Raw genomic sequence first — 7,674 nt, 5'->3', positions numbered from 1 at the left:
CTACACAGAACAATTCTATAAGATGCCGACAAATCCGAAGAAAGGTAGAGGTCTACCTCCTACACGAAGAGGACGCCCTCCTTCCAGGTACGTAAACACGACGCACACTTACATTCATTGCTTGTAGGCATGCACGTCAACGTGCATGCCTATAGGCAGTATTTCAAGAATATGCTACATGTCGAGCACATTCTCAAAATACTGCCTGTAGGCATGCACGTTGACGTGCATGCCTACAGGCAATGTTTTTGAATATGAAGCTCATTCCATAAGCAAGTAAATTGAGCATATATTCAAAAACTGTCTCTAGGCATGCATGCCGACGTGCATGCCTAGAGACAGTATTTCAAGCATGTATTCAAAAACTGTCACTAGACTTGTTCGTTGAACATGCCTGTCGACGGGTATGCCTAGGGACAGTTATTGGCATTCTTAAAATACCAACTCTAAGCATGTATAAAATAAGTTTAAAGGACTTTTATATGGTAAGATTTTGATTGTCTACAGTTTTTTTGCTATCTTAAGGATTTGAAAAACCTCGTGTGAGGTGTCCAAACGGCTGAAGTATTTTTGAAATATTATACCATGTACAAAGGAAACTCTGCCCGTTTTTTTTTAAGATATGATTATTTTGTTTTATGTAGTCCTTCTACATGTGGACGAACTGGAAAAGGTACAAGAAGCAAAAGAATGTTTGTGCAACCACTTGACAGTGGTGATCAACTGTCGTCAATATCAGTAACAGAAATGTCGGGGTATCATGACACACAAGAGGATGAAGTTTATTCTATGGACATTGGTCAAGGGTCTACGCATGAGGTTGATACTATGCATGATATTGATGATATGGTGGCTCCTGAAGAGAATAATCTTCAAACTATTCCATGGGAAATGCGAGCAGAGGTCACTTCAGCTGTAGAGATTAGTGAGGAGCAAAATATTTACATGCATAGAGGTGCTTATATACTACAGACCACACGTATGTTCAGTTGCTTTGATTGTCCCTCTATACCATTGTGTAGGTTGATTCCTTATGCTAGAGTAAGAGGACTTAGAGATGATCTGAGTGGATTGAAAGCTGCATTTGCAAAAGAAGGGTATATGCCAGAAAAAGGTGCTTTCATTGTTTCAGTTTGGACATGCAAGAAAGAGAACTCCATTGTGACAGGTTAGTTTAAAGTTGTTTTTGATATCATATCATGGAGTTTTTTCATTGTGTTAATCTTTGTTTTCTTGTTTGGAAGATGACATCAAGAAAAAGTGGGATCCTCTTTGGAGAGAAATTAATGAAGAGTTTGAGTCAGAGCTTAAAGGCCAATCAAGATTTGCAGAGCTTTCTGACCACATGTTTTACGTATGGGAGGGCAACCATCGCACGCTTGCATGGACTGAAGCAATCAAAGAGAAGTTTTCAACTTCAAAAGAAAAACATTGTAGGGTGCTTTGTACTATCATAGATCCCACAAAGGTTCCTGAGATTGCTTTACTGAGCAGCTTACAAAGAATGAATGTGTAAGTTTCTATGAAGACATATTTTGGAACTCTTGGAATAATTCATAGTTCAAGCTAATCACTTTGATTTTTTGTAGTATGAATACACATGCTTTGGTGGCTAATCATCTTCGAGATGAGATTGTGAATACCAATCACATATGTGCAGCAGATCATGAGAGCTATTTGGTGACACTTCCTGAGAAAGACCAGAAATTAATTGCGACAGTGCGAAGAAAGTATGCTACCAAGGGTACGGAACCTTGGTATCCACTCACACTGCGCTATCTTGGCATGCTTGTCTTTGATGTGAGTTTTTTAACCTTTTTTGCTTGCAGATTATGTTTGGGGTTTTTCCGTTGTCTCATGAACAAGTTAGTTTTGCTTTTAGGTTCAAATAACAAAAGAGAAAGCGTCTAGATTGTCCCAACTTGGTCAACAACTCTCTGAAGAGGAAAAAAACAAAGAGGAGGAGAATATTAATCGAGAAATAGTACATAAATATCAAGAACGGATCGGAAAGGTACATTTCACTATATAAGTGTGAAGTCGTAAGGTCATTATGGTTATAAAGTATAACTTGTTATTTTTTGAAGTGTTGCAGCTATTGAATATTGTGGATCCTAATCTTGGGACAGATTGGTTGGCAAGGATTATGTCGCTCAGATGGGGATATGATAGTTGGGCAACTTTAGAGAAATTAAATTTGATTGCTCTTCATGATGCTCCGGTACAAAATAAAATCCAATGGGTCTCACTACTTGAGTCTGACAAAATCACAAGGGCAGCTTTTGGTTTAAAGAAAGGGGATCATGTGTTTCGACAGTGAGTATTGTTGTGCTTGCTTGGATTTTTGTGCATGGATTACTTTGACTATGTTATGACTTTGTTGTTGTGTTTTTTTGGTGTAGTTGGCTTCGTAGAGAAGGCTATCTTGCTCGTGTCTATGAGAGAGCAACACAACTTGTTCAGACTTTTTGGATGTGGCGGGAGGAGTGCCATTACCACATGATAGCACTCTAGGGTTTTACTTTGATGAAAAAAAATTTGAGGCTAGACCCTATCTTTTTCCATTGGAAGTGTCTTTGGAGGCTAAAACAAAGGATGTGGAGAAACAAGCACTCAAGAAAGTGGATACCTTTCGCATGGCAGCCCAACGATTGGCTTACAGGTTTGTTAGAGTTTTGGTTTACAACTTTGGTTTAGGGTTTTGTGTTACTTTGGATTGTTGTGCTTATGGCTTATGTTTTTTGTTAGATTTTTGTTGCTTTTGGTGTCCAAAGGAGTTTTGCCAGCTCTTCCATATGTAGTGAGACAATGGACACAAGCGGCATCAGAGGAAACATACATGTACCTCCCAAGTATGTCTACTTTGACAACATGGGAGAGAGATACATGTCCTTGGTGGATAGACATGGCGAAGGGTCACATCCTTGCTAGAGAGAAAGAGCTTCACGAAGCTTTGCAGAGAGATGCAGCAACACAGGTACAACCACCAGCCGCACCTATAGTAGAGGAGAGGCAGCCAGGTATGCTCATGGTATCCTTTGCTGCATATAAATTTATGATATTGACTTCAATAGATTCAAAAGCATTACCTATCTCTTTGAACGTGTCCACTCATCCCGTGAGAGGACAGAGACTGTAGTCGATACCCCGGGTGCTGAGGATATTTTGGATTATGGTAAGTATTTGTTGATACTTTACTTTTACCTTTTGTTCATAATTTATGAAATGATTCACATATTGCGTGTGTATTTGTGGTTGAAGATGCTTCGAGGATGATTGTTCTTAAGAAGAGCATCAAGTTTATCTATGTTTTGGAGTCTCCATTGCTTTGTCCAGCGCTTCGCGGTGGTGACATACGATGTATCGCCGTTGTTGGTGACTACATTTCTATCGCTGCAGACTTTAGAGAGGGTATTCGTAATGCATCATGGAGTCTTGTACATGACCATATGTCTCGAGTAGTACGCTCAGGTGGTGTGTTGTACACTCGTGGAGGGAGACCTGTGACATGGGCTGTAGATCTTGTGTTTTTGGATCTTCCATGCAGTGGCTTGCATTCAGGATCTTCTTCACCATCTAGTTTGGATATTTTCACAGAGGATCATGTGCGTTCTAGTATACATTTGACTTTCTCTACACTTGCGGATTCTGGTTGGTTGCTAATTATGGCTTCTACAACAGGTATTTGTTTTCTAATAGAATATTTGTATATTCGCTATTTCATGATGTTAGTAGTTTTTTCTTATAACAACCTAACTTTAAATAGGAGATGTTATTGGATGGGTGGAGAGATTTTGCCGTGCTTCGCAGATGGTTGTGCATCGTCGCATTATGGTGCTCCATCATAGTTCATATGGATGTGTTGAGAGTTTATCTGGTCGAGTTCAGGTATTGCTTCCTTGAATTCTATTTGCAGCTTTGTTGAGGCTCTTTCTTGAAAGTTATAGCTTTGTAATTTGGTTTGCAGTGTCAGTGCTCTATTCTATTTATGGTACACAGGATTGGGATGCAACCATCATGCTATGTCGCAGAGAGCACAGCACTCTTCTCTCGCTTGGGTCTACACCCTTCAGATTCATTCATGACACACCATTTTCCAGAGCAGTCTATGGCGAGAGCAGGATCCGGGGTCCCTTGGTGCGGTGAGTTACAGCGGAGCCAGGCTTTTGTTGCGGCTTTTGTGGAGCTACTTTGTCGACCTGAAGGTATTTGTTTGGAGCTAGGCTGTGGTACAGCTCCTGTTTTGGCTGCATGCTGTGCGTCTGGACGAGCATGTGGTGCAGTTGATATTGATGAGCCTCTCATCAGAGATTATGTGGTGCCCTTGCTTCGTCCTAAAAAGCGAAGCCGAGACGAGGCATCTACCTCTATAGACATTGAGGATCAGGGTGACGTGCCATCATTTGTCAACCCTTTTGATGACTAGTGAGCCTTCACTCCTCCTATGACATTGACATCATCTTTGTGTTTTTGGTTTTCATGTTGTTTTTGATAAATTCGTCGGCATTTATGTATTGTCATTAATGAAATTTAAAGATTTTGATTTCATGTATATTGACTATATATGCTTTTGCACGTCTGTGGAAGTGTATTGCCAATTTACGCAGAAGCGACAGCTCAACGGATGGTGGAGGAATCACAATACGACTATCCTGTCTTCGAAACGCCTAAAAAACGCAATGTTTTCATTGATGATGAATGTGACTCTTTATAGAGTCAAATGAATTATCATATGTTGCAAGATTTTGTCATCGCGACAAATAGTTCATACTTTTCTTATTTGATTTTGCAAGTCAATTTTTTAAAATCCTCATGTGAGGTGGCCATTAATGGACCCAGGATATATTTTAAAATTTTCTTCCTCTTGCAAAGGAAACTCTGTCTGATTTTATAAGAATTGTCTTATAGTAATGGTTTGATAGTGTAACTTGTAATATGGACTGTGTATAATGCCAATTATTTAACTTGCAAATGTAGAGCTTGTTGAATTTAGTTTCTTGTTTCATTGTTTAGTTCTTGATCTATACATGCATGTAAACCCTAATTTGTTTGCACTTTACGAATATCCTCTCCATTTCGAACGCATAAAAAACATAGTGTTTTCATTGACGATGAATTCGACTCTTCAACATAGGACCTTCCAATTCTTTTGAAATTTTCTTCCTCTTGCAACAAATGAAATGTTTTTTTCATTACATTTTACAAGTCAATATTTTGATATCGTCATGTGAGGTATTCGCTCGGATTTATATTCGCTCGTAAAATGTCGCTCGGGATACGGTAGAACTCCCTTCCATGATTCTCAAAGATACCCCTATTTTAATGCATTATTGCAAGCATGATTATAAAACTTTGTCAAGGAGCAATGTCATGCTTTCATATGGCATAAGGTGTCCTCTGGAATCAAATAAAATTCTAAGCTAAGGGGACCATACGAACACTTTTGCTACCAAAACTGTACCCTATTTTGATATTTTTTTTACACAAGGTTCCAATCCGAATTGAAAAAAATATATAAAATGGGAGTCGTAGCTAATGAGCTGAATTTTTTGCCACCATATTTTTTACTTTCTTATTTGGAGCCAGGGTTGAGGAGATATGATCAAAATACTGGACCCTAGTCTGCCCACATCATGCACGGACTGCTCATTTCCAACTTTTCCAGTTTCTGTTCACACTGGCTCTTGTCTTCTTGTGTAAAGCCTTGGGGGTTCTCCTCACCTATAAAAGGTACCTCTTATTCCTTGAAAACCATTGAAGCATTCAAGACATTCAAGCCCTTGATGAGAGGAATTCATGAGGGAGTGAGTAGTAATGCTTAATTGTACTTAGCCATTAACATAAGCCTAATTAGGCCTACACTTTCTTCTAGAGGAAGACTAGCCATTCTTGTAAGCTATCCTTGGGGGATCAACTCTAATCAAAGAAGGTCTTGAATTTTGTGTATCAATCAAATTTGAATTCTTCCCTCTCTTCTCTCTCCATCAAAAATGGTGCCGAAGGGTTTGACAAGTAAGATGTGTTCTACATTGATACTTTGTTTATTTCTTGTCGTTTTTCATCTCTAATCCAACATATATATACATAATCTCATCTCCTCAACCAAGTCTATCTCTCTCACTCTTAGAAATTCATTCTCTCTACAAATTCTAGGTTCTCCTTGCTATAGGTACATCTCTCCCCGCAGTATCCTTACTCCCTACGGGCAAGTATAGGGCTTGGAAGGGAAACTTCTCATCTCTTCACTTCTCTCATATCTACATTTCTCACATACTATCCTAGATGAATAATCCACATGATGAGAATTTCTATCGCTTTCACTCTGTGCGGTCTATTAGAATTAACGTATGGATTAGCCCTAAAATACACTTTGAACAACATATAGTGTTTCTCTTTGGCCCAGAAAGGATCAATGAAATACTTCTTTCACCGGATCCCATCATACTACCTCTTATAGACTATAACTTTTCTTTTGATGTAAGTTTATCTATCTTGCTATGAACCAAGAGAATTTGTATACACAATTAATCCCAATCACTAGACAAAACATATATATTATGGTGAGCACAAAACTACATTCGTAGCCTGTTTGGTTGGCAAAGATTAAATGCCATTAACTCATCTATTAACCCTTTCATATTACCCATGATACGATATGACCATAGCCTTGATGTTTTCATATTTGTGTTGTTTTGATATTCTCTTATGTGTTCTTTCTTTGTGTGTGTGAATACAAGAGAGAAAGAATGAAGCTTCTTTGATTGCACTTCCTTCCAAACCCTATACTTCATGGTATCTATGGTTTAACTCCTTCATATAGTTTTTGGAGTTCTCTCACAAACTCTCACAGCCAAAAGCCCGGTGCTTTCCTGGCAAGACCGCAAATTTCTCGACAGTGTAAAGAGCTGGAATCAAAGAGTATGCATGAGGAAGATGAAATGGACACTTACCTAGCTAGTGTCAAGGATGTTAATGAGCAACTAATTTTTGCAAGATAAGTCATTTTTCACAATTCACTTGTGCACACTGTTCTTGATGCTTTGCCAGATTCTTACAAGAGCTTTGCTAGTACTTGGAGACTTATGACCCAAGGAGATCTTGAAGTTGTCAAGTTTGATGCATTCGGTAGGATACATAGCAAAGATGGTAAACGAGCCATCCAATTTCTCACAGTTTGTGTAAACCATGAAAGAAATCGTGACAACCTCAGAGAACATCCTCTACCAAATGTGAGCAAAGAGTTTCATGATCATAGAGAAATGATGGGTTTTGGCCAAGTACCATTGTAAAGCGGGATTGCAATTGTACAGAAAGAAAAAGGGTCTCGCCGCCTCATCCAAAAATAGGTGAAACTTTCTCAACGAGCTCCTTGGTAACAAGGAATTCATCAGTATGTTTTACAAAACTTGAAGATTTGAGGACATGTGAGAGGCAATATGTGCATAATGTACAAATATGCATGAAAAAGAGTGGGTTGCTAGAGCCTACTGAAAATGTTTTGGGTTTGTGTGAACAAGTTTCTTTTGTAGATACTATGGGTGAGCTTGATGCTATAATGGGGTCTAGTTTGCATCTTGAAAATGAAGTTGTGGAAGTTTGCTCTATGGAAATGTATCAAGTAATAGAAGCCCTTAAAGAAAACCAAACAGTTGGCCCAGAAGTCCATGTTGAAAC

General features: G+C 38.8%; 1 pseudogene; it reads left to right on the top strand.

Moving 5' to 3' along the window:
• Positions 1-789: 789 nt before the first annotated feature.
• On the top strand, positions 790-4,426 carry LOC147423606 (uncharacterized; annotated as a pseudogene).
• The last annotated feature ends 3,248 nt before the right edge of the window (positions 4,427-7,674 follow it).

This window comes from Adiantum capillus-veneris, chromosome 26 (genome assembly GCF_014529385.1).
Source record: "Adiantum capillus-veneris isolate H3 chromosome 26, ASM1452938v2, whole genome shotgun sequence".
NCBI classification, from domain to species: Eukaryota; Viridiplantae; Streptophyta; class Polypodiopsida; order Polypodiales; family Pteridaceae; genus Adiantum; species Adiantum capillus-veneris.
The sequence above is the reverse complement of the archived record's forward strand: the minus strand, read 5'-3'. Positions and strand labels throughout refer to the sequence as shown.